Raw genomic sequence first — 13,426 nt, forward strand, 5'->3', positions numbered from 1 at the left:
GATTCTGGAAATATCTGCTTGTGATATAGCTAATAGCATTTCAAACAAATCCTTCAAGGCCTTTTCGTTTAGGTATTTCTTTAATCCAGAACTTGCTTACAAAAATACAACTAAGTCAGTAATAATGTCACATACTACGATGACAGATAGTCAAATAACTATTCTTAGAGCCATGAAAAGTGTGTTCTATAAACCATAAATGACACTGATTGCTGCAATTACATTGTGGTAAATAATCCTTTAAATTCACAAAATTTAGACAAAAATTTTTTATTCAATTATATTAATATATTATCAGTATGCCAACATATTTCCAGACCACAGCATCCCACTGAGACTGCTACTTGTCCAATTCCGTTCTTATACTCAATTTAACATCCCTTCGTGTAGTCCACACATCCCATTTTCGGTTATTCGACATCTAATAGAGTTTAATACTGAGCACTACTTTCTCTCGCGTTCACAATTTCTTCAATATTCTTAGTCCGTGACCTTATGGCAAAAATCTACCCAGATTTCAGTATAAGATTCAACGTAAGTCTGTCCCATATAAATTAACCATAGACACTTTTCTTGCAGTTTAACAGAAGTGTCCTGATCCATTCCGTAGCATATCAAACGGATATGCCAGCTATATGCACGTCACCGCTATGAAGACTTATTCAGAGTGCAGAAAAGAACACGAGAACTAACAATACCCATGCAGGATTTGTATAGAAGAATTTCGAAACAAAAGTAGCTGCATTGAACACTCTTTGATTTCCCTGAGACGCTATTATGCTGTGTGCGTTATTCTGATGAAAGATTATATGAAGATAATTTTAATTAAAACTTTTTCAGACCTATCATTTCTGATATTATCGATCACCTCTCCCCTTTATGATAATAAGTCTGATAATATTGTTCTCAATTAAAAGAGCGATTATAAAAACACCCAGAATGATAACAGTTTTTCACTCTGCTGCATAGTGTTGTCATTCTCACTCTTAACTGCGATCTTTATATTTCCACTAAGTTTGTAAATAGTCTTTACTTCGCCTAAAAGGGGGAATAAACTTATATTTACTGATTTAGCTGGGGATTTTAATGTGGACTGTGAGGCTAATCCTCTTGGCTTTTGCAGCACTGAAGTGCTAGTGATTGGGGAAAGGGGGAAGGTTGATGGTTATGACACATCATTCTTTTTACATTAGTTTGTACAATGGTTGTTACAAATAACATGTTTACATAATATCATCATACACTCCTGGAAATGGAAAAAAGAACACATTGACACCGGTGTGTCAGACCCACCATACTTGCTCCGGACACTGTGAGAGGGCTGTACAAGCAATGATCACACGCATGGCACAGCGGACACACCAGGAACCGCGGTGTTGGCCGTCGAATGGCGCTAGCTGCGCAGCATTTGTGCACCGCCGCCGCCAGTGTAAGCCAGTTTGCCGTGGCATACGGAGCTCCATCGCAGTCTTTAACACTGGTAGCATGCCGCGACAGCGTGTACGTGAACCGTATGTGCAGTTGACGGACTTTGAGCGAGGGCATATAGTGGGCATGCGGGAGGCCGGGTGGACGTACTGCCGAATTGTTCAACACGTGGGGCGTGAGGTCTCCACAGTACATCGATGTTGTCGCCAGTGGTCGGCGGAAGGTGCACGTGCCCGTCGACCTGGGACCGGACCGCAGTGACGCACGGATGCACGCCAACACCGTAGGATCCTACGCAGTGCCGTAGGGGACCGCACCGCCACTTCCCAGCAAATTAGGGACACTGTTGCTCCTGGGGTATCGGCAAGGACCATTCGCAACCGTCTCCATGAAGCTGGGCTACGGTCCGTTAGGCCGTCCTCCGCTCACGCCCCAACATCGTGCAGCCCGCCTCCAGTGGTGTCGCGACAGGCGTGAATGGAGGGACGAATGGAGACGTGTCGTCTTCAGCGATGAGAGTCGCTTCTGCCTTGGTGCCAATGATGGTCGTATGCATGTTTGGCGCCGTGCAGGTGAGCGCCACAATCAGGACTGCATACGACCGAGGCACACAGGGCCAACACCCGGCATCATGGTGTGGGGAGCGATCTCCTACACTGGCCGTACACCACTGGTGATCGTCGAGGGGACACTGAATAGTGCACGGTACATCCAAACCGTCATCGAACCCATCGTTCTACCATTCCTAGACCGGCAAGGGAACTTGCTGTTCCAACAGGACAATGCACGTCCGCATGTATCCCGTGCCACCCAACGTGCTCTAGAAGGTGTAAGTCAACTACCCTGGCCAGCAAGATCTCCGGATCTGTCCCCCATTGAGCATGTTTGGGACTTGATGAAGCGTCGTCTCACGCGGTCTGCACGTCCAGCACGAACGCTGGTCCAACTGAGGCGCCAGGTGGAAATGGCATGGCAAGCCGTTCCACAGGACTACATCCAGCATCTCTACGATCGTCTCCATGGGAGAATAGCAGCCTGCATTGCTGCGAAAGGTGGATATACACTGTACTAGTGCCGACATTGTGCATGCTCTGTTGCCTGTGTCTATGTGCCTGTGGTTCTGTCAGTGTGATCATGTGATGTATCTGACCCCAGGAATGTGTCAATAAAGTTTCCCCTTCCTGGGACAATGAATTCACGGTGTTCTTATTTCAATTTCCAGGAGTGTAGTTTATTTACGTATTATAAGTCATTTAAGTACTTCATAACTGTATTTTGCAGAATGAATAAATAAGTATCTGCATTTTTTTTTTAAATTGTGAATTTGGCCAGCTATGGACCGCATACAACTTAAGACTTATGGTGTTTCTTTTTCTTCCGTTCTTCCCAGAACTTCTTCATTTTCTCGCCAACTGCTCGTCTCTGCTCATCTGTCCACACTCTCTTGGGTCGAGGTTTTGGCGCATCTTCTTCATAGTTTGCGTTTTCTATAAGTAGCCTAAAGTTATTCCTGTCATGTATTATTTCTTCTGTAGCACCTATTTTGTTGGCGTCTTTCTTTACTGCTTCTATCCATCCTACGGTGTTTTTCAGCTTACTAACGTAATTAAAAATTTTCTTTGTAATTCGTGTTTCTTCCATTCTTTTTAAATGTCCATAAAATTTTAGCCGTCTCTTCCTCATTGTATCTGTGATCTTTTCTGTATTTTTGTATAGGTCTTCATTTCTCCTTTTAATCCACCTGTTTTCCTTGTTTTTCTCAGGACCTATAATTTTTCTTAATATTTTTCTCTCTCTTTTTTCTAGTTCTCTTAATTCGCCTTTCTTATTCAATGTTAGGCACTCTGATCCATATGTTGCTTGTGTCCTAATAACTGAATTATAATGTTTAATCTTTACTTGTATGGATATTGATTTCTTATTGTAGTAGTTTTGTGTTAATTTATATGCAAATTCCAACTTTTTTATTCTTTCTTTATTTGTTGTGTTATCCAGTCCATTGGCTTGGATCCACTCCCCCAGGTATTTGAATCTATCAACTCTTTTAATTTTTCCATACTTTGTTTGCATAAACTTTTCTGTATTATGTTTGTGTTCTATATACTCGGTTTTTTCGTAGGATATCTGCATTTTAGATATAGTTCAATTAAATACTTCATTGCTAAATCATACAGAATACGTCTGTCTATCAAAAATAAGTACGTTCATTACAAGTACTTTACAATTAATTAAAAGTTGTCTAAAAGAACAATCTTTGGTCTTGAGCTTGATAGAGTTTTCAGGTGACGTCAGCTTATCAACTCCACGCTGCCCTTCTCTTGAGGCCCTCCATGCAACTGCACAGGGAAAAGTAGAACCAATATTCTTGAGGCTCTCCATACGATTGCACAGGGGAAAGTAGAAACAATTTTCGTGAGGCCCTCCGTGCAGTTGCACAGGGGAATGCAACAATTCTTTTCGAGCCATCTGGTGACTAGGCAAGTGACTCAACAGATTGCTGTTAGTGTTGCTTGCATGTTGACTTCAGTTATTTGTTCATTACGTCAGTGCCTCTTCTTATTAGATTATATTTGCTTTCATTCCAATTGATCCGTACTGAGGAGGTCCTCCAGGGTGTAGAACATGTCAGAATAACAACAATACATGACAAATATTTACAACTCAAACAGATAAGCTAATGTATCATTCCACAGGTCCCAACTGGGATGGTCGTCATTTTTTAATGAACGCTTTATGAAAGAATCATTTTACAAACACCAATGCACTGAATTTAAAATAAAAAAGTTTTTTATTTGTTTATAAGGTAATAGACATGTAATACAACTACTAAATACTTATTTACAATGAACACATTACTGCACTGAACTGGTGCAGAAGTTAGATTGTACTTACACACACACACACACACACACACACACACACACACACACACACACACACACACACACACACATACATGTGCACGCACACATACTTATTTACAATGAACACATTACTGCACAGAAATTGTGCAGAAGTTATATTGTACTTTATATCAGTTGGTTCTACTGAGAAATTCATTAATGCAGTAGAAGAAGTTGGCCACCAATAAATCCTTAAGGCTTCTCTTAAACTGAATTTCATTGGTTGTTAAACTTTTTATGGCTACTGGCAAGTTATTGAAAATAATGCACACATTTTTCTACAAGACTAAGTGACTTTAAATCCTTGTGCAGATTATTCTTATTTCTAGTACTGATTCCATGAATTGAGCTGTTGGTTTGAAAAAGTGATATATTTTTAATGACAAATTTCATTAAGGAATAGATATATTGGGAAGCAGTAGTTAGTATCCCTAGTTCCCTAAACAGGCTTCTGCAAGATGTTCTTGAGTTCACATTACATATAACCCTTACTGCACGTTTTTGTGCTTGGAAAACTTTAGCTTGGCTTGATGAATTGCCCCAAAAAATAATCCCATATGACTTGCAGAATACCTTAGTTCAACTGACTATTTTTGTTGATATGTCTCTTCTGATAATTATTAATCAGCAATAGACATAATATCTTCATCATTGGTGCATCTGATTTCTTCTTGCTGATTGAAAAAGTACTTATTAACACCTTCTTATCTTCCATTGTGTTTTAATGCATCACAACTTTCTTGTGTGGGGTTTTATTTTGTAGATGTTGCCCCCCACATGTTTCTTTCTTGGCATCATCGTCAATCTTGACATAAGCAGCTTTAAACTGCAGTCTGATTATTATGTTTTCGTTGTTGCAATCTTCTTAACGTCTCTAGCTGCGTGCAATTTCGTCCAACAGGACAGCATCTTGAATCTCGTTTCATGTAGAAGTCACCCCACAAGATGTTGCAGACAGCGTCGGTATATATTCTCGCCCTATCAGGTAGGTTATTCAGAGTTGGCACGCTGCACCAAGCTGACTCTCGAAGGTAGTGGTTCTGCACAACTCAATCTCGTAGATAGTGTGGATATAGAACATAAAATTTGTGCGTATATACGGTAGCAACAATTGCCTCGTTTCAAGACAAAGAATGATAATTAGTCACATTTAAAATAGTTATCTCCTTAAATGCTCGTGAGCTTCACGAAATAAACTAAATCATAGTTCTTTTTCACCAAATCACTCATTATACTGTCCTTCACACAGATTCTAGATCGTCATTCATTAGATGCATAATTCACATTGGGTTAATTTTATAGTAACACTGACATGAATTACATTTAATAATTGTGCAACTAGTTAAATGAACAGATTCTGTCCCTTCAATTCTGCGCATGTACAGCCACAACACATGATCAATCAGCATTCCCCATTATGAGCTCAGATTTTGTCCTTTCAATTCCAAACACATGATGACATGATGTTCAATTAACCACTTCCTGTGCATCACGAGCCCAGGTTCTCTCTTTTATTCAGTTCTCAACACATAACACGCATGATAACGACTGACCAAGCTTCTGTCTCACACGTTATGATTCAGGATTCAGTTACGTTTATCTTTAAACTCACAGTTACACATCATCAAATCACTAAGTATACTACCAAGATTCTGTCCTAATGCCAGTTCTTTACACCAGACAGTCACAGTTTGTGATCATATATTGCAAAAACTCACACAGTTTGTTCCATTGAGCTAAGATCAACCCCCATTAAACAGGAAATAATTATTGACTCTTAATTTTAGGACGATTGTCCTTGCACTATGTACTGAATTACTGCTTCAGTACTCATTGTTCTTTTATGTGTACTGGCCTCATGAAGCTGACTGTACATCTGAGGCAATTATTCAACTTAATACTAGAACATAAATCCATAACAATGCAAATAATCATATGTAAAACATACACTAAGATAGTTTCCTTAAACTTACTTGAAATCACACACAAAATATAGCTCAACACTTCTTTCTCATTCTTTTCACATTAGCAATATTTCTTCAGGTCTTTATGAGGAAACAACCCTTTGGCGAGCTCCCCATTATGGATATCTCCCAATACATAACTGCCAGATGTGGAATCTTGATTATCTTATACAGTCCAGTATACAGGTGTTGCCATTTTTATTCATCTTCTTCACTGCAGATGACTTGGCGTGTTTCCATAACAGTACTCCATCATTCTGATTACATGTATTTGCTTTAACTAGTTTCCTATCATACCTTCATTTTCTTAACATCGTAGTTTTGTGCAAGGGTAGCCCTAACTTCACTAATAAGTACATTTCTGTCTGCTACAGGGACAGCTAGTCTAAGTAAATTCTTAATTCATTCCCAAAATGCTCCTTTGTGCAACATTATTTATGCAGGACTACATTGGGTGGATGAATGAGGCAGTTTGCTACGGATCTTTTCAAACATACCTACTTATTCTATCAACCTATACGCGTTTTTCTTTATATGTGTTCTAAGAAACCGATTGAAGTCGCGGAATACCCACTCCACAGGCGATAGCTTGGTATGGTAACGAGATACAAAGATGTGTCTTATATTTATATCATCCATACATTCATGCCTCCGTTTACTAGAATAATATGAAGTATTATCGGTCAGTATAGCTGTGGGTTTGGCTACATTTGGAATGTAGTCATTTACCAGTTTACTTAATTTCTGGTGGGGGTATATGTCCGTCTCGTTCTTATAATCCATTATAACACCAAGTTTCTTATCAAAAACATTAGCATGATTCCAAAGTACTTTAGCAAGTTCGTATCTTCGCTCATTAATATTTTAAACATAGCTGCACAACAGCAACAGTTTCACGTAATAAAATTATAAACAGCCGACCAGTTGCAATGGATAAAGACATTCTTTACCTAAGTTTCGACAAATATAAATTTGTCTTCTTCAGAAGGTAACCTAAGGGCAATGAACATTATAGCTTACATTAGAGAAGTATGAAACTTATAAGCCAAGAATAAATTTTAAGACAAATTAGAGAACTCTTGCATTACAGAAATATGATAACGACGACTGGTACTTACAATTTTACATTAGTAAGGACTAATGTACCATCGCCATTTTTACAATTGTCGGCATAGATTCATGTGTCAGAAATAAAATATAGCCCTAGAATTAGGGTTTGTCACATTAATATAAAATAGATCATGGATCTTGCAGATCTCACAACCGACTGAGTGTAATCGGCGAGTGTAGTTACTCTGAAAACAGGGCAGGTGGCGCTCGTGTCGGGAAACATGTGCCAATTGGCGTACAAAGGCAACGTGTAAATTATCAGTATTAATAATGTCCTTAGGTAGAATAACTATAAAAAAGGAAGGAAATTAACACTCTCATTATGACAGTATAGGTCCATTGGTACAAATAATGTAGTTATACATCAAAATAGGCAGGTGGCGCTTACGCCAAGAAACTTACGCCCAGTGGCATATACAGCCAAAATATAAAAAAATTACATTACCATATTAGTAAAGCCCACAAACGGCATAATGTCAGAACTTAAAAATTGACAATAATGGCTCTTGTCAAGAAAGAATTACAAACACTGGTACACGATCCTGTTAATACATATTCACAGGAAAAACAAAATTTTAGAGCCAGGAAAATCACATAAGAACCGATGTAGTAGCAAACATATATCGTGACAAAACCACCATTACATAAGGGGTAGTGAGCTTAAAGCACTGAAGGTGCATCATAGCTTCCAGAGGAAATAAACCACTAAGGTTACCAGCATTAATGTTATACCGTAAACAGTACAGGTTTAAAGCCTTTGAAAAATTGTCTACAAGCTAGGTTCAACTGGTCGTTCAGTATAGTACCGTCTTTGAGCTCAAGATGTTTGAAAATTTGTAACTCTTCCCACAGATCTAATCTACGCCCTTTGTCTTCTCTGTGTAGGATAACAGTGTCTTCTAAATGTTTTGCCGTATGACTGGCTATCAGGAGGTGTTCAGCAAAAGTATACTTGTGTATTCGCTCCTTTTTTACCTAATAGGTGTTCTTTATATCTTGTTTCCACAGCTCTGCCTGTTTGACCAATATAATATGAAGGACAGTTGTTACAGGGTAGTTTGTAAACACCTGAATAGGAAAACTGATCGCTGGCGATCTTTTTTTTTTTATTTATATATTGCTCCGTGGGACCACATTTAGGAGATGTCTCCATGGTCATGGAACGAGTCAATACATGAAATTAGAACACGATTGTAGAAACAGATAAAATGAAATATAAGAAACATATTCAGGTGACAAGTCGTTAGTTTAAATAAAGAAAATCAAGAATGTAACACTGGAATTTGCTTAATTTTTTAGCTCTTCCAGGAGCTCCTCGACAGAATAGAAGGAGTGAGCCATGAGGAAACTCTTCAGTTTAGACTTAAAAGTGTTTGGGCTACTGCTAAGATTTTTGAGTTCTTGTGGTAGCTTATTGAAAATGGATGCAGCAGAATACTGCACTCCTTTCTGCACAAGAGTCAAGGAAGTGCATTCCACATGCAGATTTGATTTCTGCCTAGTATTAACTGAGTGAAAGCTGCTAACTCTTGGGAATAAGCTAATATTGCTAACAACAAACGACATTAAAGAAAATACATACTGTGAGGGCAATGTCAAAATTCCCAGACTATTGAATAGGGGTCGACAAGAGGTTTTCGAACTTACACCATACATAGCTCGAACAGCCCGTTTTTTAGCCAAAAATACCCTTTTTGAATCAGAAGAATTACCCCAAAAAATAATACCATATGACATAAGCGTATGAAAATATGCGAAGTATACTACTTTTCGTGTTGAAATGTCACTTATTTCAGATACTGTTCTAATGGTAAATAAAGCGGCATTTAGTTTCTGAACAAGATCCTGAACATGGGCTTTCCACAACAGCTTACCATCTATCCGTATGCCTAGGAACTTGAACTGTTCCGTCTCGCTTATAACATGCCCATTCTGTCTGATTAAAATGTCAGTTCTTGTTGAATTGTGGGTTAGAAACTGTAAAAACTGAGTCTTACTGTGATTTAGAATCAAATTATTTTCCACAAGCCACGAACTTATATCATGAACTACATTATTTGATAATGTTTCAATATTACACACAAGATCCTTCACTACCAAGGTGGTGTCATCAGCAAACAGAAATATTTTAGAACCACCTGTAATACTAGAAGGCATATCATTTACATAAATAAGAAACAGCAGTGGCCCCAGCACCGACCCTTGGGGACGCCCCATTTAACAGTGCCCCATTGGGACTGAACATCATTACCACTCTCAATATTGCGGAGGATTACTTTCTGCTTTCTGTTCTTAAAGTAGGAGGCGAACCAATTGTAAGCTACTCCCCTTACTCCATAATGTTCCAACTTCTGCAGTAATATTTTGTGGTCAACACAGTCAAAAGCCTTCGTTAAATCAAAGAAAACACCTAACGTTCGCAACCTTTTATTTAATCCGTCCAAAACCTCACAGAGAAAAGAGACTATAGCATTTTCAGTTGTTAAGCCATTTCTAAAACCAAACTGTACATTTGACAGCAAATTATGTAAATTTAAATGCTGCAGTAACCTTGTATATACAACCCTCTCGATAACTTTAGCAAACACCGATGGCATAGAAATAGGTCTATAATTGTCAACATTATCCCTGTCTCCCTTTTTATAAAGTGGCTTCACTACCGAGTACTTTAATCGGTCAGGAAACCGACCACTCCTAAAGGAAAAGTTACAGATATGGCTAGGTAGTGAGCTAACATACGTGGAACAATACTTCAGTATTCTGCTAGATACCCCGTCATATCCATGAGAGTTCTTGGTCTTTAGTGATTTAATTATTAACTCAATCTCCCTCTTGTCAGTATCAAGGAGGAGCATTTCAGGTAACGGTCTCGGAACACTTTTTTCTAAGAGCGCTATATGATTCCCTGTTGGGACTAGGTTTCTATTTAGTTCACCTGCTATATTCAGAAAGTGATTATTAAGTACTGTACATATTTGCGACTTATCAGTAACACGGACATCCCCACTACGCGCTGATTCTATATTCTCGACCTGTCTCTGCAGACCAGCCACTTCCTTTACGACTGACCATATGGTTTTAATTTTATCCGGAGACTTAGCTATTCTATCTGCATACCACATACTTTTTGCCTTCCTAATAACTTTTTTAAGCACCTTACAATACTGTTTGTAATGGGCTGCTGCATTTAGATTTTGACTGTTTCTAACGTTTTGATATAATTGCCACTTTGTTCTACAAGATATTCTTATCCCTTTAGTCAGCCACCCAGGCTGCCTGTTTGTGCTAGTACCCTGTTTTGAACGTTCTAACGGAAAGCAATTTTCAAAGGGCATGAGAAAAGTCTTGAGGAAAGCGTTATATTTATCGTCTACTGTATCAGCGCTATAAACATCTTGCCACTCTTGTTCCTTGATAAGATTTAGAAAAGTCTGTACAGCAACTGGATCAGCTTTCCTAAAAAGTTGGTAACTATATTTAACATGTGTTGCAGCACACAAATCTTTTAGACTTAAAATTTGTGCATCATGATCTGAAAGGCCATTCACCTTTTAGCTAACAGAATGCCCTTCTAATAACGACGAATGAACAAAAATATTGTCTATGGTTGTTCTACTGTTCCCTTGCACTCTTGTTGGAAGGAATACGGTTTGCATAAGATTATATGAATTAAGGAGGTCTACCAGCATCCCTTTCCTTGCACAATCACTTATACAATTAATATTGAAGTCACCACATATAACTAACTTTTTGTACTTCCTATAAAGTGAACCAAGAACCTCCTCTAGCTTTAGCAAAAATGTTGTGAAATCGGAGTCTGGGGATCTATAAATAACAACAGTAAGAAGTTTAGCTCCACTAAATTTAACCACACCTGCACAACATTCAAACACCTTTTCAGTGCAGTACTTTGAAACATCAATTGACTCAAATGGGATACCGTTTTTCACATACATGGCTACTCCCCCACACCGCAAAGAGCTCCTAGAAAAGCTGCCAGCCAACCTGTATCCTGGTAAAGGAAGCCTCTGAATTATCTCCTTATTTAAGAAGTGTTCAGATAGACCAATAATTTCAGAGTCAACATCTATAAGCAGTTCACTAACTTTATCTCTAATACCTTGTATATTTTGATGAAATATACTAATTCCCTCATTAATCGGATACCCAAGCTTTGTAGAAAGTGGTTTCTTTGTTAGAGAGACTTCCCTTAAGCAGGAATACCTATCAGCTGACTTCAATCTAAAAAAGGTACAGCTCTAACACCCACAACTACCGGAATTTTCCCATGAGTGATCCCACCACCCCCACCTATGCTGTCACCTATAAGTTTTGCCAACCTCCCCTTCGCATACCTGTTGAGGTGCAGGCCATGTCTAGTGAAACCCGTCCTACTGATAGACTCCACCGACACCACTGAAATGTGACTCATGCCTTCCGTCATCAGCGCACCCCCAAGTCTCAAGTTATTACGCCTGACGGCTGTATTAAGATGAGGCCGATCGTGACGCTGAAACAGTTCCACGAAATGCACATTCGTGTTGCCAGTCTGAGTGGCTATCTTTTCCAGGTCACCATCTATGTCATACTCCCCATCCCTATCAATACTATTACCAGCCCCACCCACAATCACTACCTGATCCTCTTTAGTAAAATCCCTACATAACCCCCCTATGATAAAAGTCACCTGAGCCAATCCTGCATTAGGCTTCACAATGCTGGTGACCTGGTACTCACTCCCCAAAACTTCCTGCAACTGCTGGCCTACACCTCTACCATGAGAACTACCTAACAGCAGAACCTTCTTCTTTCTCTTAGACTTTGCAACTGTCCTAGCCACCGTAACTGCTGAGGTCTGCTGCATACTTCCTACATCTACAGCTACTAGAGATTCCTCTCCACTAGACTCTGACAGTTGGTCATATCTATTACAAACACCAATAGTAAAAATATCTGAAAATCTCCTTCTCCTAGCAGATCTCTTGCCAACAGCCAGCTCCCATTCCCCAACCCCCTTCTCCCTCCTCATCCTATCTAGCTCCTCCTGTGCGTTTTTCAACTGCACCTGAAGGGCACAGATCTTACGCTCCTGCTCCTCTATCAACTTACTCTTGCTACATAACCTGCAGTTCCAGGAGAGGATCTCACCAGAATGCCCACTGGCTTCCACACTGCATTCCCCCCAGTGAAAATACTTTGAACAAGTCTCACACCGCAATCCACTACTCACGAACCTACGGCAAAGCCCACACTTCTCACTCATGGTAAAATTTTACAATTATTGAAACAAGAAAACAACTTTATCTAAGTTCTGCTACTACAATAAGAAGATGTTAAAAACTGACTACAATTATCACAAACTTGCTCTACAAGAGAAGTAACTACTATTATTGACAGTATTAATCAACAACAAATGTGAATATAACAAAATACTAACATAGAAAGAAAATCAAACGTCTAATGACAGTAACGAAACTGAAAGCAGTTCGCAAAAATTTCTTCTGAAGTTATTTCACCGGAAAACACCAAGAACACCGGTTGAAGACTACTAAAGTTCCTAAATAAACTACTATACACAAACAATTAATTAGTACTTAGCTTTCGATGCGCCGCTACAGCTGCAACTGGTCAGCGCGGAATGTAAACACGGGTAAGAGGTTAAGTTGCTCGATACGAAACACTCACAAATATCAGGCCACAACACAAGAAATGCAGAGGTGAATGAAGAAACCACTAATAAGTCATTTATATAGTAAATATTATCACAAAAACAGTTAAAATATATATCTGAAACCTAAAAATAGATGAAAACTTAGAGAATGTACAAGATTTCTCTTTAAACTGTTGTCTGTAGAGAAGAAGACGTTACAGTTACATTTTTTCATTAGAAGACGTTTTATTCTATATGATATATTGCCCAAGAAAGGAATAGAAATAAATTTTTTAGCTTCTTTGCTATCAGTGGGGAGGTTGTTGCTCAACGTCGAACAGTTTTGGGAAGTTTTCTTATTGATCATGTAA

This window comes from Schistocerca serialis, chromosome 1 (assembly GCF_023864345.2).
Source record: "Schistocerca serialis cubense isolate TAMUIC-IGC-003099 chromosome 1, iqSchSeri2.2, whole genome shotgun sequence".
Classification (NCBI taxonomy): domain Eukaryota; kingdom Metazoa; phylum Arthropoda; class Insecta; order Orthoptera; family Acrididae; genus Schistocerca; species Schistocerca serialis.